The following is an 18,231-nucleotide window of genomic DNA, read 5'->3' as shown; positions in this document are numbered from 1 at the left end:
GCGGTAAATTTACAAGACAAAGGTCCTGGGTCCACATGAACGGGTTACCTACGAAAAAATTTCAGTCTTCGCTACTGGTGGCTAGCATACTGAAAAAACAAATGGGGACTTCCTACGTAGGTAACTCTACGTCTCTACTTACCTATACGTAACTTAGTACGTACGTAGTACACGAAGTAACGAAGATAAGTGTAAACCACACCTTATTAGCTAAAGCAGTCCATACACGCAACTCTTGATATTTCTTGTTGTTACAATCATGCAAAGCTAAATATAAACGCATCAGACGAAGTTATTAATGTATCGTCACTCTGCAGTGGGAATAATGGGCTATTAAATAATATATTTTATTAATATTAGCTTACATTGTTACGTTATTCCACAAATAACGGAATACGAACATCGGTTGGTTATGATTTATAACCTCTGCAGGGGTTTATAAAAACTCGAGTGAATTTTATAGAGCGGATAGCGTGAGTTTTATAATAGAGACGCTAGGTTTAACAGTACAAGAACCGGCAAGAATATAATATATCCTCATCTATTATTTATTTGGGATTATAAATAAATGATGAAAAACAAAAACATTGACACAATGCAATGATAATTATGATGCATATAATCTGATGGTATTTTTAACGCGTCTCTCCTCCATGAGCTTGTATATGGTCCGATAACTTGTTGGTTCTTTTTGTACGGTGGGTTTTGAAATTCTTAGATCCGATCGTAACTTAACACACACACACACATATAACTGAAAAGTTGGAGGTGTATGCTGCGGTCTGGCTTCGAACCTATGCCTTCCGAATAGAAGGCAGAGGTCATACCTGCTGGGCCATCACGGCTCAGTCCCCATAGATAGTCCCTAACTATTGCCTGTGACTTTGCCCGCGTTAATGAATATTTTCTCAATTAATAATAATTTTGAAAAAAAATATTTTTGTATGCCTTGGGTTTTTTTCTGTATGCTCTAGCATTCGCCACGAGATATCTTGTGAAAAAAGATATATTATCTGTCTTTCAATAGGGGTGAGATCGAAAATATCTCTCTTTTGTTGCGATGGGACGAGATATCTCATGGTGGGCTTTCTAGGCCGTGATCGTTATGTCTGCCACTGACGATCAAGTAAGCTCACATGCCTTGACGTTCTGAATGGCTTGACATCCAACAAAACTTATCGAGTGTTGGTCACATGACGTCATGCACATCGCGACCAACACACGATAAGTTTTATCGGCTGTCAAGCCGTTAGCGCTGCAGACATGTGCGCTTACTTGATAGTCAGTGGCTGACATTATAGAATCCAACATAACGACTCCCGTTCGCTTATCCGTATCGGTCCAGCGTGGTGGGTCTAAACCTTACATAAGGACTAAGCTAGCCGCTAGTTCTTTAATATAAATATACGTGCTTTGACACTATAAATGTAATTACTTGGATTTCTATTTCTTTTATTTAACTTCAAGTGTTAACTTGAAAAGGAAGTGTGATTTAAATAAATTGAATATAATAAATAAAATAAATCAATCTATAGATTGACACGGTCTTCATAAAAAATCAAGTATGTTAAGGCTTTTTATAATCACGTCTCTATTACCTTAATTAAAACTACAATAGATTCTGATTACTACGAAATAGAGTCTATTTTACAATGACTTAAAGTTCGTTTTACCTGCATTGTAATAAATACAACTTTATTGTATAAGTGAATGCGATTACAAGTTTCCTATTGCATAGCAATAAGATGCATTTTGCTATATCCAAACGCAAAGGTTTTGGAGGCTTTGTAAGAAATGAATCTGAAAATTATGCTGGGAATTCCTTTGTGACTAAGTTTCACAACTTACTAGTACCTAGGCCCGTTTGAAATGTTTTAAGCATTTGAGGAACTTTGTGTTTATTTTAGGAATTCTAGGAGAGGAGTAGGAATTAGGAATTTTGTGTTTGTGCCAAGGTATCGTGAGGAATTCCTTGACATATTTTATACTTGTATATAAGCGGGAAGGGTTGAAGACCTCTTTTTGGGTGCATACCGCATGTTAAGGCACCTACCACACTAGTGGCGATTTTCCATAATATAAAAACGAGATTTAGAGATTCTAAAATCTCGAAAAGGTCTGAACCGATTTGGCTAATTCTTCTTTTTAGAATATTCCTTGAAGTACGACGATGGTTTTTAGAGGAGTTTTTTTTTAGGGTAAGGGTAGAGTAGGAGTAGGATAGGGAAGGTTAGGGGTAGGGAAGAAGCGCACATAAGTCAAAGTTGACCGGGAAACTCTTATTTTTATTAAAATAAATAAATAAATAAATATACTTAAACAATACACATCACTATCTAGCCCCAAAGTAAGCATACAGAGTAGCTTGTGTTATGGGTACTGAGATAGTTGATATTATAATATTAATATACAATTATATACTACATATAAATACTTATATAATGTATAAATACACACTGACACTGGAAAACACCCATGCTCATCACACAAATATTTTCCAGTTGTGGGAATCGAACCCACGGCCGTGGATGTAGAAAGCAGGGTCACTACCCACTACGCCACACGGTCGTCAAAAATACATATTTAAACTCAGAAGCACAATTATCTGTCCACTTTGTATATAACTAGCGGACGCCCGCGACTTCGTCCGCGTAAATTTCGATGTCAACTTTACTACTACCCCTACCCTACCACTACCCCGACCCTACCCAACCCCTACATCTACCCTACCCCTACCCTACCCTACCTCTACCCCCACCCTACCCCTACCCTACCCCAAACCTACTCCTACCCTACCCCTACCTTACCTACCTACACCCTACCCCCATCCTACCACTACCCCCATCCTACCCCTACCCTCCCCGTACCCCATTTCTTTCCTACCCCTATCCCAGCCGTACCCCTATCTCACGCCTATCCTACTCCTACCCTACCACTTCCCTATCCTACCCGTACCTCTAGCCTACCACTACCCTACCTCTACCCCTACCCTGAACGGGGACCTGACGTCTTATAGCGGAATTTCTGCGTCTTTTAGAAATTTTGTATTATCTCCGAAACTATTTAACTAATTAACATACTGTAAAGGGCAAATCTTATCTCCATAATATCCTTGTGATAATTAAATAATTTATTTTAATAAGGATTAAAGTTTAGTTGTATAAATAATGACGTAAACCTAAGTATATAAAATTAATAATTTTTAAAACACAAAAGGTACTATATCTGCTAATATATAGAAGATAGATATATGGTGTCGCGGACTTTTTTGTATAACTTTTAAAGATACATAAAGTCCCCATACATTAATTTCAATTTTACACAATAGTTAAGGCAGCGCATGCGAATAAGTCTGTTTAAGAGGATTTTCAGACCGACCTGTATGACATAAACTGTGATAACTCGGCTAATATATATGATACCAATATAAAATATAGCCTATAGCACTCCCCGATAATGTAGCATTCTACTGGTGAAAGAATTTTTAAAATCGGACCAGTAGTTCCGAAGATTACCCCATTTAAAAAATGTGACAAACTTACAAACTTACAAACTTTACCTCTTTATAATATTAGTATAGATAAATCTATCAATATGACGCGAGTATAATAAAGTGGACGGATAATTGTGCCTCTGAGTATATAACCAATATTCCAACTAGTCGAAAGACTGTTTAGAGTGGCTACTACAATAGCCCAGCGCTACCGCCTCTCGATGATTAGTTTTGCCATTTATCCAATACTAGCTGATGCCGTGCAGTTTCACCCGCGTGGTTCTCGTTCCCGTAGGAATATGAGGATAAAAAATAGCCTTTAACACTCACAAATAACGTGGCTTTCTATTGGTAAAAGTATTTTCTAAATCGGTTCAGTACATCCAGAGATTACACCCTACAATCTCACAAACTCGGGATGATGACAGTTTTTAATTAATAGCAAAGCAATTTTTATAAAAGTAAAAGGGTATCTGCGATTATTACTTTCGGAGCTACAGGGATTTAAAGGGTCTGTTTTGCGGCGCTGCCGCGGATCCCTGAAAAACGCTCCATACAAAATGGCACGATTTAGTGACGTCGTTGGCTCGCTGATCGTTAGGTTTGTATGGGCGTTCAAACAAAATTACTAATATCTTTGTTATTTGTGCGTTTATGTTTATAGTTCATTTATTGAAAAATGTCACATTTAATGTAAGGAAGCTAAAACTGTATGAATTTTCATATATTTACGATAAAAAAACTTTAATAGATTTGAAATTTTATAATCTGATTTATTTTGCAAATATCCAGACAATCTTTGCTTTTTATGTATAAATTAGTTAACATTGACCTTATTTACCCGAATGTATCATAATAAAAAAAATCAATAAATTCAAACGTAGTCATCATCCCCATTATAGTATAGATCATAATCTGTGTAGCAGTATTAGTAAAAATAGATATATGTATGTAAAACACTAGTTAAGCATGTAATCCATTATATACCTACATAGCACACGCACGTTTCAATTAATTAATAATCTAGAACTGTGGAAGTTATAAAAAAAGTTTATAGTTAGCTAGTTTATAGTTTGCTACCAGCAAACACGCCACGTTCCGCGTCACTTGAGCTTTGTATTTGAGAATAATATTGATTTTTATTTAGATTCTAGTTCCGATAGGTAGGTTAACCTATATTCGGCTCATTGTTGAGCACGAGTCTCCTCTCAGAATGAGACAGGTTAGGCCTTAGTCCACGCTGGCCCAATGCGGTTGGTTCTCAGGTATGCAGGTTTCCTCACGACGTTTTTTCTTTCAACGTTGGAGAGGTTTGAGGTTTAAGGTACTTAGTCAGGTAGATATTATAATGTACTTAAATTTTGGCTAGTGGGACGATTCGGCCGTGGCTAGTTACCACTCTACCGGCAAAGACGTATCGCCAAGTGATTTAGCGTTCCGTTACGATGTCGTGTAGAAACCGAAAGGGGTGTTGATTTTCATCCTCCTCCTAACAAGTCAGTCCGCTTCCATCTTAGATTCATCACTTACCATCAGGTGAGATTGTAGTCAAGGGCTAACTTGTAAAGAATAAAGTAAAAACCCGACTGTAAAAATCAATGGCATGTTAGTATTACTTATCATTCTACAAACAAACAAACAAACAAACAAACAAATACAGATATAATTTGGTCTAAAACTATAACTTTTTTTTTCCGAAAACACATAACTAAGGTAAAGTTGAAGCATTTTCTCAGACAAAAATCACTATTTTAAATTGAAACAAAAAATAGTAGAGTGAAGCTGGGACCTCTTATATGAGAAACCATAAATTACACCGTGATCACACCATACAAATAGATGTGGGATAAGATTTGACCATGGGAACCAAAAAAATCGTTCTAAATGTTAATACTGACATTATGTTTTTTTTCTCTATGCCTATTGTTGTTTTTTATCTGTTCCATCTTTAAAGGTTAATTTATAATCCTCTCTGAGAAGCTCGAGCTATTAATACCTGGTTGCCTCACGTAAATTAAGATTATAGGAGCTACCCGCTTGACCTTGTTTAATAGGTAGGTGATGATGATTATTTTTTTAACTGAACCACAGATTAATCAATAATATACAGATGGAACGTACGGAACACGACGGTGTCGTACCCGTCACGAATGTGAAATTAAAAAACGAATACGTTCTCTTGTCAGTACGATACGAACCGTCGCATCAATAATTTTCAACATTATTCCAGAAAAAATGGCATCTTATGTTTTTAAATATTTTAAAAACTGTTTTCAAAAACTAAATAAATAAGATGGACTATTTTTTTTTGCTGAATAAATTAATTTACGAAATTATTGTTAGTGTTAAATTTTGAAATACAAATTAGGAAAAAAGTTTGTACCTATATGCGGATGTCAAGGAGACGCGTGATGTTTGGTTTGGGTCATGGGTTTCACCACACTGCTTGTAAAGACTCATTCTGGATCATCTTTATTCTGTGGTTAGTTTATAGATTAAAAAAAAAAAAATAAGTTACGATTTGATCTTGTTTAATTTATATTTAATATTTATGTACCTACTTACATAAATAATGAGTCAAAGCAATAAATTAATAAATAATCAAATATAACTTAATCATCAGTAATTAATATTATTGCTGTTTATGTAATGTATGTTACATTTCCTGGAAGGATGAAAAGTGTGTCACAAATACATATTTTAATAGCGCCATCTATCGTAGAATAGATCACACACAGTTGTAAGCGCCATCTGTTGTTGAGTGGCTAAAAGATTCCATGTAAATAGCACCAAAAAAAGCGGATAGATACTATTTACGACAAATTTCTAAAAATATTTTTGTTTTGTTTCATTAATTATTGAAAACAGATTTTTAAATATCTAAACGCATCAAATAAATAGCAATTTATTATGAAAAGGTACATACAGGATGTTCCTAATTATAATTATTTCTTATTAAAATATTATTATTTTTTAATGATTAAAATTATTAATTTATTGCTAACAAAGCATAAATAAACCAACATGCTTACGTAAGATTGAATCAGAGACCACTACCGAGAAAACTTGCATCGTGAGAAATCGGATTATCCAATTATAGAAATTCTATTAAAAAACTAATTTAGTGATGGATGGATGATTTTAATTTTATCCAAAACGGTTCCCGTTTAGGCATCGAAAAGTCTTGTATCATTATATTTTTTAGTGAATTAAAAAAAGATCTCTATAGCTCCACAGTCGTCAGAGGGTCGGACAACACCGAGCGGTCAGGGGGTCGATCCCCGCCCTCGATGTATGGACTATTGTCGGACCCACTCCTAAGAGGCGCTCCATGCCTTCAGTTTTACCTAGTCAAAATAATCATTCAAAATCGTTAGAAAAAATTGTATAGTTAAAACTGATGACCTATGCAGCGCGAATAACATGCTATTTTCTGATAAATTGGAGGGAAACAGGGATACTGGTCATATTTAATAGATATGTCAAAAATACGAAAAAGGTAGTTAAATAGTAATATTACTATATTTTCTAGTAATCATAATTAAATATTACTTCAAATAATAGAAGTTATGGGAAGTTTATAGTAGTGATTGACTCTCCTCTGTATTTTCAGGCTTACTGTAAAGACCTACCAATACTGTACGGTTCAGTATAGTTGCTACTTTATATCGCAAAAACTATCTACTGGACAGATTTTGATGACGCACATGGATCAGGCCTGGAACAGAACAAAAGCTACTTCTATTCCGGAAAATGAAGAGTTCCTGCGTGATTATAATAGATATCTGTGAATTTAGGATAGATAAATTAAATTAACCTAAATTCACCGTCAGCAGCGATACTAGTAGGTAAGTAGATGATATTGTAATATTATAGAGATGATATCATGATTACCTAAAGTTACAATTGGTACAGGCAGTGGTAGTACACATCATAGATGCAAAAATGCCCTGCATACCCTGAGAACTCATTACAAACCTGTATTGCGATAGGAATTTTCCATTTTGTATCTATTTAATGCATAGCCTAGTTAAAAACCCTGTACACGCCACTGGGTACAGGTACAGGTGATTGCGATATCGCCTCTATATATTGGCAGATTAGTCACGGATATCACTATATGTACATATGTTTGGATTGGCGAAAAATACCCAACTAATATACTCTATTATAGATTTGCCCTTTCCCTAAAACGGTGACAGGAAAACGGAAATTTTAACAAAATAATTTTATGTTTATGCAATTGCTAACGAGTTACGTAACTCTCAAAATGGTTAAATTAATTAATACTTTTATTGTGGCTTAAAATTATTAATGTATAATAATTAGTTATTTATTTGAATTCGAAAAAACTCGATTGAGTTTATCCCCACACGGCATTCGTCGTAAGCACTCGGAAGTTTGCAAACAAAAAAAGAAAAACATGTAACTAAAATAATTAATATTATAACTAAGTTCTATTATTTTTTGTTTAATCGGAAATCCAGCAGTTTATAGCTATACTTAATTAATAGGGCACTAAATAAGGGTATTAAATAAGTATTTTACCTAGTAGGTACTAGCGTAATGTACACGGTTTTACCCCACCCTCGTACCTAGGTCCCGTTCCAATACATCCATCTATATCATTGGTTCCCAAAGTGGTCCGAGAGGTCCACCCAAGGGTCCACGGGAGTCTCAACAGGGGTCTACGTTGGCATGACAAAAAATTGGGGGTTCACGGTTCGTAAGCGGAGGTCCATAGAACTTTATCTAGTTTCATAATGAATGGGGCGTTTTTTAAATAAAACAAGTGAGAATTTATTGGATACTTGTTCTGTAACTGTTAGTAGGTGTTATATGACTAAAAGTAAAGTTGGATGAAATAATTTTTACATTGACCAACTTTGCTTTTTTACATCCACTCACAGCACAATGAATTAAATATTTAGCAATTAAATCTCTCTTTTTTTCGAAAACTGATAATTTTGTTGTTTGGACCTGAGTTGCAAGAGAAGTTAGAATAGTTCCATAGTTAGATATTACATATTTATTCGAATTTTGGGAAATGGAAATGTAGCTGCAGAGAAAATAAAGTTTGGGAACCTCTGATCTATATTAATGGAAAGTATGGATAGTAGATTATAATTTAGCCAACTAAGTCTCCTCGAATACATAGTACTTACATTATAATACAGGAGTATGTTTATTAGATAAGTTTCTTAGAAAGAGTCTATGAGATTATTATAATAGGATATTAATTGGAATCGTGATTTAGTAAACTATTGAATTCTTTGTTTTTAAACAGGTACGCAATACAAATGGTCACCATAATATCGTTGAATGGAGCTATTTCATAATGACTTTACCTAATTCGATAACATTAACTTAGTTATCAGTTCATTGGGTAAGTGCCTTTACAAGTGTATTTTCACCTAAATTTCATATCAGTGACGGGTATGTGGCGAAATATTCGGCTCGGCTTTCCGTATCCACCGTCGTGGGTTCGATTCCCTTAACTAGAAAGAACACTGTAGGACATGTTTTCCTTGCATTCCCTGAGACATAATGTTTTGTTTAAAGGCGATGTTTTCCTCTTCTGACCAAATTCTTGGTCCATCAAAAACATTTATATTAAATTTATATATATTTATGTAAAAAAAAGAAATTAAATAAAAAATAATGAAGAGTGCTTTGCAGTGAGCCATTAAAAATATATAGATAGATAAATACGAAATTGAAAAGCGCTTATCAGATTTTGATGAGTTTGTTGTAGAGATAGACGGGATATTTGTGAATAAAAGAAAATACACTTCTGTAATAATAACACTTGAAGGAGATAAAATAAGAGATGAATATTTCATGGAAGACCTTTATTAATAATTCAGGAAATATTTAAATTCAGAACATAGATTGATGAAAATTGAAAAAAATGGCCACAACGGTACATCTAACTATTTAAAATCTAACTAGATAGTTTAGTCATTTGATCGGATTATGGTCCAGAGTGATCTCCGCAATGGCTTTGTAGGCAAATAGGTACTGTTGAACCCATGGCATTCTTACTTTAACTTAACTAAAGATTAACTTGAGTACTATGAGGTTTAGTTTACTTTTGAGTTTAGTTAACGTCAAGTGATTGGTTTGTTTTGTTATCGCTGTATAAATATAAAACGTGTCAAGCAGTCTGTCTGTTTGGACTAATCTAAAAATACACTTAACGGCTTTTATCTACGGTTTTAGAATAAGCTGCGGTGTACCGTTAACTGAATGCGTTACATCTCTAACATGTGAATAAATAGTTGACCAATAAATTATTTAATCCGGTAAAACGATTTATTTATGTACAAATGTTACATGTTTATTATCTTTATTATTATTCTATGATGTAATATTTTGTATGATTATAATTTCTCTGTCTATAGTACGTGATGTATCTTATTTAGTACAAATAATTTGGTATTTAAGGTCAATATTATCATCAATATCATCATCATCATCATCATCATCATCATCATCATCATCATCATCATCATTATCATCATCATTAGCCAGCTGTAATGTCCCACTCTTTGTAGAAGATAGCGTTTGGCTTGCTGCTTCAATAGAGGTTATCAGAATTGGGGTAAGTAAGACTGTATTAAAAAATCTTAGAAAAAAGAAATTATGATACTTGTGCATATATATTCTGTGGTTGTAGTATGACGATAATATTATATTGGATTTTTGGCGGGAATCGAGAAGCGCGCTTTTAAAATTGAAAATTTTAATTTAAAAGTTTTTTAGTATTATACGTGTGAAATAAAGTGTTCATATGTAAATTAAATCCAGCAAAATGCCGTCAGACAGTGATGGCGATGCCCACGAAAGGCTGGACAGAAAAAAACGTAAAGTTCAAAAGTCTGCTGAGGACGATAGTGTAAAATACAAACCCTATATAAAGGCAGGTTATAGCAGAGCCTACACGGATAGTAGCACTAACGCGGAATTCCCAGTGTTTGTGGAAAGCAGTGAGGCGGAAATTAAATTGGGGAACAAAAACCCATTAGTTGTGTCCAAATACTTTAAACAAGTAAAAGGTATCTATGAGAGCAGGCGCATTAATGCTAACAAAATAATGTTAGTATTCAAACAAGCGACAGCAGCCAATGATTTTCTCAAACATGAATGCCTAACAGTTTACAATCTTCGTGCCTTCATCCCGGCATCTTCGGTGGAGAGGGTGGGGGTTGTCAGGTTTATTCCTAAAGAGTCCAGTAACCATGAACTATTTAATAAACTTTCTTCAGAGTGTGAGATTATTGGTGTAAGACGATTCATGAAAAAGGTTGTAGACGATGTTGTTCCTTTGTCAACTATTAGTGTAATTTTTGCAGGAACAACTTTACCACAATATATATATTTAGACAATTGGCGTTATAAGGTCTATACATATATTCCTCCGCTAATGCAATGTTTCAAGTGTATGAGATTTAATCACTATGGGAAAATATGCAAAAATATACAGGTCTGTTCACGCTGTGCTGGTGAACACCACTACAAAGCATGCACGGCTGATACATTGAAGTGCAGTAATTGTGGTGGAGCTCACTTAGCCATATCCAAAACTTGCCCTATAAAGGCAGCGAGATTAGAAAAAAATAAACAATCTTATGCTAAGGTAATTGAAATTAATAGTGTTAATTTTCCTACTCTCCCGAAGCCTCAACAAATACAGCAAAAATTCCACCAATCTAAACTAGACACACAAGAAAATTTAGATATTTCTTATTCAAATATCATTAATAATAAAAAAATATTATCAGCAATAATTAATACATTAGTTACTATAGGAAACTCAAATGACATTAAAAGCACAAGTAAAATTAAAGAAGCATTTTTGAAACATTTGAATAAAGTTTAATGGCTTCAAAGCTCATTATTGTTCAACATAACATTCAGAGTATTAATAATAAAAAACCCTTAGTAAAAACATTTTTAACACAGGAAAATATTGATATTTTATTATTAAATGAAACCTGGCTTAAAAACTCTAGTAATCTTGTAAAAATCCCAGGCTATAACTTTGTTGGAAAAAATGCAAAGAATGAACATGGTGGCGTAGGTATTTTATTAAGAAATACATTTAAATATAAACTTTTGAAAACAAAATTTTATGAAGATGTTCAATCCATAGCAATTTCTTTAGAAACCAATGTTGGTGACTTATCAATACTTTGTGTTTATTGTCCACCTAAAAATAAAAATAAATGTAAAATCAATAGACTTAAAAGTATCATCAGTGATATACCAAAGCCCTGTTTAGTAGCAGGAGACTTTAATGCACATCATATTTCTTTTGGTTGCCATAGTACAAATTCAAGGGGTAGAAGCCTATTTGATATTTTTGATGAACAGGATCTGTGCATATTAAATTCTGGTAGGTCTACTACACTTCAGAGACCATATGCAAATAGTTCTGCTATTGACATAACTGGAGTGAGCCCAGTGCTCGCTCCGTTATGTGAATGGACAGTAGGTGTAGACACTTTGGGTAGTTACCACTATCCCACATTCACAAAAATTAACTTAATTCCATCTAAATATTCTGTCAATGATAAAGTAGAGAAATTTTTATATAATAAAGCAGATTGGGATAAATATTTTAAGAAATCCAAGGAGTATTTTGAGTATATCACATTTAATGAACTAGATCCTTTACAGTCATATGACAAATTTTGTGAAATTTTGAACATTTTAAAAAAAGAATGTATTCCGCTTGTTAAATTTGAGGGTCCAAGAACTATTAAAGCTCCCGCTCCTTGGTGGGATGAAAATTGTGCTGAAGCAGTTAAAAATTCCAAAGAGGCTTTACAATTATATAGGCGAGTAGGGTTAATGGCAAATTATATAAATTATAAAAAAATAGATGCACTTAAAAAAATAATCATTAAAAAAGCAAAGAAAGATAGTTGGAATAAACTTTGTTCATCATTTAATAGATACACTCCTATAACTTATATATGGAATTATATGAAAAGATTTAAACGAATAAATACCCAACCAAAACTTAAAAATGATGTATGGATTCCAAATTTCATCTCAAAACTTAAACAGAATAATAATAACACAAACTTAATCAACTCTGTTTTTGAATACAACAATGACAATGAGAATTCCATGTGGCTACTAAATCCATTCACCTATGCAGAATTCAATATAGCACTTCAATCAAGAAAGGAATCTGCACCAGGATTAGATGACATTCCTTATATAATGTTTAAAAAGTTACATAAATCAGGTCAAATAGCTTTACTTAATATTTTTAACAAGTTATGGCTTTCTCAATGTATTCCAGAGAGTTGGAAGATTCAATGTATAATACCAATTTTGAAACAAGATAAACCTGAAGACGATTGCAATTCTTACAGACCTATATCACTGACTTCTTGCATAGGGAAATTGTTTGAAGTAATGCTTAAACTAAGATTGGACTATTTTGTAGAAACTAATAATTTATTACCAGGTTTTCAATATGGTTTCCGTAGAGGTAAAAGCGCAGCAGAGAGTATAACTTCATTTATGTATGATATGAAGAATTGTCAATTGTCTAGATCCACAGCAGTATGTATATTTTTGGATATAGAGGGGGCTTATGATAATGTGGACTTAAACCAGCTCATCAATTGTCTTTATGAAATTGGTATCCCTGGAAAAATGTTAAAATGGCTTTCAAATTTTTTTAATAATAGACAGTTTTATGTTAAGTACAATAATATACTCCATGGGATAAACCAAACTAGTAAAGGTCTTATGCAAGGTTCAGCATTGTCACCAATTTTGTATAATTTATACACCTCACAAATTGAAATTTTTTTATTAGGAGATGTTAAAATTTTACAATTTGCGGATGACTTGTTAATGTACAGTGTAAATAGAAATATAGAAATAGCTAAAAATACTATTAATTCTGCACTGTTCCAGTTGCAGTCTTATTATAAAAAAATGTTAAAATTAAATATCAATACTTCCAAAAGTTCATGTATGATTTTTGGCAGCCCAGTGGGGAATAACATCAAATATAATGGTACAGATATTCCATTTGTAAATCAAAAGAAATTTTTGGGTGTAATTATCGATAATAAATTAAAATTTGACAGACATATTAATTATATTAGCAAAAATGCGTTAAAAGGCATTAATTTATTGAGATGTTTGACTGGAACGTTTTGGGGCTCTGATCCTAAAGTCCTATCTCTATTATATAAAAGCATGGTCAGAAGTCACTTTGATTATAGTTTTCTTGCATATATGCAAGCCAATTCCACATTATTAAAAAAACTTGATGTTATTCAAAACATTGGCTTGCGCATAATAAGTGGGGCTATGCGCTCTACACCTGTTAATTCAATGGAAGTAGAGACTTGTATTCCTCCTTTAATTGTAAGACGTATATATTTAGCTGAAAGATTTTGTTTGAAAGCTCTATCATCGAGCTCTTCAATAGTGAACAAACTTTTGCTTCCAAATAGTCTACTAACTGTAACTAAATCTACAACTGAATCTTTACAAGCGACCGCAAATTCACTTTTGGCAGGTAAACAACCTACCATATCTATTATTATGACATATATGCATAATATTGCCACTAACATAAATGTTAGTAACGCCTGGCCCATGTACTCTTGCTCCTTTGAGAGCTTGATTATGAAAAACAAAATTCATTTGTTGAATATTACTTCAAACATAGACTTCCTTATGTTTATTGATAAAAATTGTAAATATTATTATAAGTTATATACAGATGGATCTAAAAATCAGCACTTTGTAAGTGCTGCTTTCTATGATCCACAAAAAAAATGTAGTAAAGCGTTTAAGTTAAATTCTCGATGTAGTATTTTTACTGCGGAATCTTTTGCAATTTTAAAAGCAATTTCTTATATAAAAGAGGAAATTTTACATAGTGTAAATAATTGTATTATAGTAACAGATTCAAAAAGTGTTCTTTTAGCTATTAACAATTTCAATTTTAGTTATAAGTCTTCATACATTATTTTTCAAATTAAAAATGTATTACTAGACATAAGAAAAACTGGAATGAACGTAGAATTTGTCTGGGTACCCTCCCACAGAGGTATAGCGGGCAATGAACTGGTTGATTCTGTAGCAAGACAAGGATTGTTTAATGAAGATTGTTCAGACAATATCAAAACTCCATTTACAGACTTTTATCATGAAGTGAAGAAGAGACAGAAGTTGCTTTGGCATGAACTTTGGAAAGAAACTAGTCAAAGTAAAGGATGTTGGTACGCAGAGATACAAAATGAAATACCGGTGCAGCCATGGTATTACAAAATGAGTTGGGATTCAAGAAAATTCATATCAATAATAAACCGACTAAGGTTTGGTCACTGTTTAGTGCCAAGCCATTTATTCAAATTAAAAATTTATAAAGATAACAAATGCATGTACTGTAAAAAAGACGACGCAGATATCAATCACATAATTTTCAAGTGTTCAGCTTTTGGTATACAGAGAATAATATTAGCAAGTTCGATAGAGTTAGTAAAGGAAGAAAACGAAATTAAGTGTGATCCCCGTCACATTAAGGAATTGTTGAGGAACCATTTATTTTATAAGCCTGTTTTAGATTTTATTAGTAACACAATAGAAAAATTGTAAAATACAGTAGTAAATTTATATTTAGACGACGACTATGACGATAATTTTAAGTGCTATGTATTATTTTTAAGAAAAGTTGTAATATTTAAAGCAGGGCCTATAAGGACTTGTATCCAAGGCCGTAAAATAAATTAAAAAAAAAAAAAAAAAAGATAATATTATATTAAGTAAATGTTTTGTTGAGTGTGTGATGGTGATAATAAAATTATGATAGAATGAAAAATACAAAATTTTCTAACTTGCACATAAGTTAGTTTTTTAAACCCAAATAGAAAAACTTAAACTCATGTCAGAGAATGCCCGACTGAATCCAACTACTAATTCTAAATCCAAAACCAAAGTTTAAAGTTTAGCAGTTACCATAGAATATAGGTAACAAAATAATAATTAATCTTTTCCATTCTTATTAACCGTTATTGTAATTAAAAGTTACAGCATAGGTTAGCCATATTGTGTCTTTACACGCGCAAGCTGTAAGCTGGCCGCAACAAAAGCAATCACTTTACAAATAAATTTTCCTACCGTAACAGTTTTGTCAGCAGAAATTACTAAAACGTAACTTAACTCCTAAAGCCATTGTTAAATCGACATCCGTAACTCTGTACATGCATAGCGGTATACCAATTGGAACGTCAAACGCATTGCTGGTCCCACACTGTGAAATACAAGTCAGTCATCAGTGGTATAGCGAGGAGCACGCTGTATACACGGCCACGCGATAACGCGAGCGCGCGAAATCACGATACACGATTTTAAATTTCGAATTCGACTTATTCCTGAACGTTTTTAAGCGTTTGCTTTTTTAAACTTAGAACAGTGTTGGGTGCACGAACTTTTGATTTCGAAGACGATTTTTTAATTTTCGAACTTAAAAAAAATTGTGTGAATTACACATTTATTTTGTTTTTCCCAAAATTCGGAACTTTTTGTAACAGTGTTGGGTTAACTGAAACTTTCGGAAACACTAGAAAAATTTTCGAAAAAAGATTTGAATTTTTTTAGTGACTTATTTGATTTTATCAACAGAAAGTGTGTGAACTTTTTTTTGTTGTATTTAAATAGAAGTATTTTTTTATTTGTGTTCTGTGAAGTGTTCTAATTTTGAACTTTTCTTTGGACTTTTCGAAGAAAATGTTTTTCAAATAGAATTACCGTTGTAACTGCGTTGGAAGTATTGGTAAGTAATTTTTTTTACTATTAAGTACACTATAACTCTATTAATACTTTAACAAAAAAAGCACATTCTAAGATTTTTTTATTGTTGTCTTAATTATTGTAGAACAGAAATCTGTGCTAGGCTAGTAAATAAAAAAAAACTGTGCAATACGAAATAATTTATTTTAAATTGTTAAGACTTAACCACAGATTAATCAATAATATACAGATGGAGCGTACGGAACACAATGTTGTCGTAGCCGCTCCAAATACGAAATTCTAAAACGAATACATTTAATATTATTCAAGAAAAATGGCGTCTTATGATCTTAAATATTTTAAAAATTGTTCACAAAAAAGACATGGATACAGCGAATGCATGTCTTTTTTGTGAACAAAAAAGACATGCATTCGCTCATCCTCTCTTTTTGAAGTTGGTTAAAAACTAAAGAAATAAGTTGGAGAATCTTTTATTTGTTTATAATTGATTAATAATTATATTAATTTACGTAATTGTTGATAGTGTAAAATTTTGAAATACAAATTATAAAAAAAAGTTTGTATATGCGTGACGCGTGACGTGACTTTTTTTTTTAATGGGTTACACCGGCTTTAGTACGTTGCTTGTAAAGACTCACTCTGGTTACTCTGTGAACATATTAGAAACAGTTTAAAATATACCTACTTAGTATATTATTATTAGTTTTTAATCTTTAACTTTGGTAAAATGGCTAAACTTTTAAATTAAAAAAGACGGTATTTATTCAATTATTATTATGCAGTATTGTCAAATTAGGGTGATTAAGTAAATTTCAATTTGCCCTTAACATTTTCCAAGTGGAGATTTATATCAATGAATGCAATAGTTTATACCTACTTCTAATTAGCTAGGCTACTGGTTAGGTCATTATCATTACTAATTAGTAGAGAACACTCTACAGGGATCGGTAGGTGACCCCACGCATAGACTAAATAGAATCCGACGTAATATAGACAAAATAGAAAACGACAAAATATTGTATGTATGTAGAATTAAATTAATGGGAATAGAAAATATTGTAGAGTTTGAGTTAAATCATAACAAACAAACGAAAAAAATCACTCTCTTTATAATATTCCATCATCATCATATCAGCTGATCGACGTCCACTGCAGGACATAGGCAATTTTTAGGGACTTCCAAACATCACCATACTGCATCCAGCGAATCCCTGCGACTCGCTTGATGTCGTCAGTCCATCTGGTGGGGGGTCGACCAACACTGCGTTTGCGGGGTCGCTATAATATTAGTTTAGATAATTTACTATTTACTGTGACCTGTTATTTAAGTCGGTAACTTTAAAAAGTAATTCTAAGGTATAAAAATATTTCTTTAAAAACTCCAGTTGCTATTGGTCAGATTTCCAGAGTGAGGAACCTTTTTTATTCTTTACAAATTAGCCCTTGACTATAATCTCACCTGATGATAAGTAATAATGTACCTAATCTAGGATGGAAGCGGGCTTACTTGTTAGGAGTAGGATGAAAATCCACACCCCTTTTGGTTTCTACACGACATGAGACATCATACCGGAACGCTAAATCGCTTGGTGGTAACTAGCCACGGCCGACGCCTCCCACCAGCTAGATTTGGACCAATTAAGAAAACCTCAATCAGCCGGGTATCGAACCCATCACCAACCCAACACCCATCGAACCTCCTCACAATGCGCGCCGTGGCAAGGATTACATCTGTATCCGACCCTTGACCCAAGAAGTCAGTGAAAGCTTCAAGTTGTTGGTAAAGCTTCTCGCTATAAGACCATTGACTGAAACGAGTATTGGTACAAACTACAAACAGTTAAATCAACATTTCACTATGCCGGTAATCTTTTTATTTATTTAATGGCAGGTGACTTCTTGACTGGTATCTCACTGGCCTATTCACTATTTTAATCATTGTT

General features: G+C 33.1%; 1 protein-coding gene across 2 annotated transcripts in view; it reads left to right on the top strand.

Moving 5' to 3' along the window:
• LOC112047679 (phospholipid phosphatase 2) overlaps positions 1 to 18,231 on the top strand; it is a 108,349-nt gene that overhangs the window by 1,873 nt on the left and 88,245 nt on the right. Inside the window, exon 1 of one of the 2 annotated variants that reach the window (XM_024084880.2) lies at positions 16,143 to 16,310. The exons of the other annotated variant lie outside the window; for it this stretch is intronic. The gene's annotated coding sequence lies outside the window, so the exon portion shown is untranslated. Of the gene's footprint in view, positions 1 to 16,142; positions 16,311 to 18,231 lie in introns of those variants that run through there. 2 annotated transcript variants of the gene reach the window in all.

This window comes from Bicyclus anynana, chromosome 20 (genome assembly GCF_947172395.1).
Source record: "Bicyclus anynana chromosome 20, ilBicAnyn1.1, whole genome shotgun sequence".
In the NCBI taxonomy this organism is placed as follows: Eukaryota; Metazoa; Arthropoda; class Insecta; order Lepidoptera; family Nymphalidae; genus Bicyclus; species Bicyclus anynana.
The sequence above is the reverse complement of the archived record's forward strand: the minus strand, read 5'-3'. Positions and strand labels throughout refer to the sequence as shown.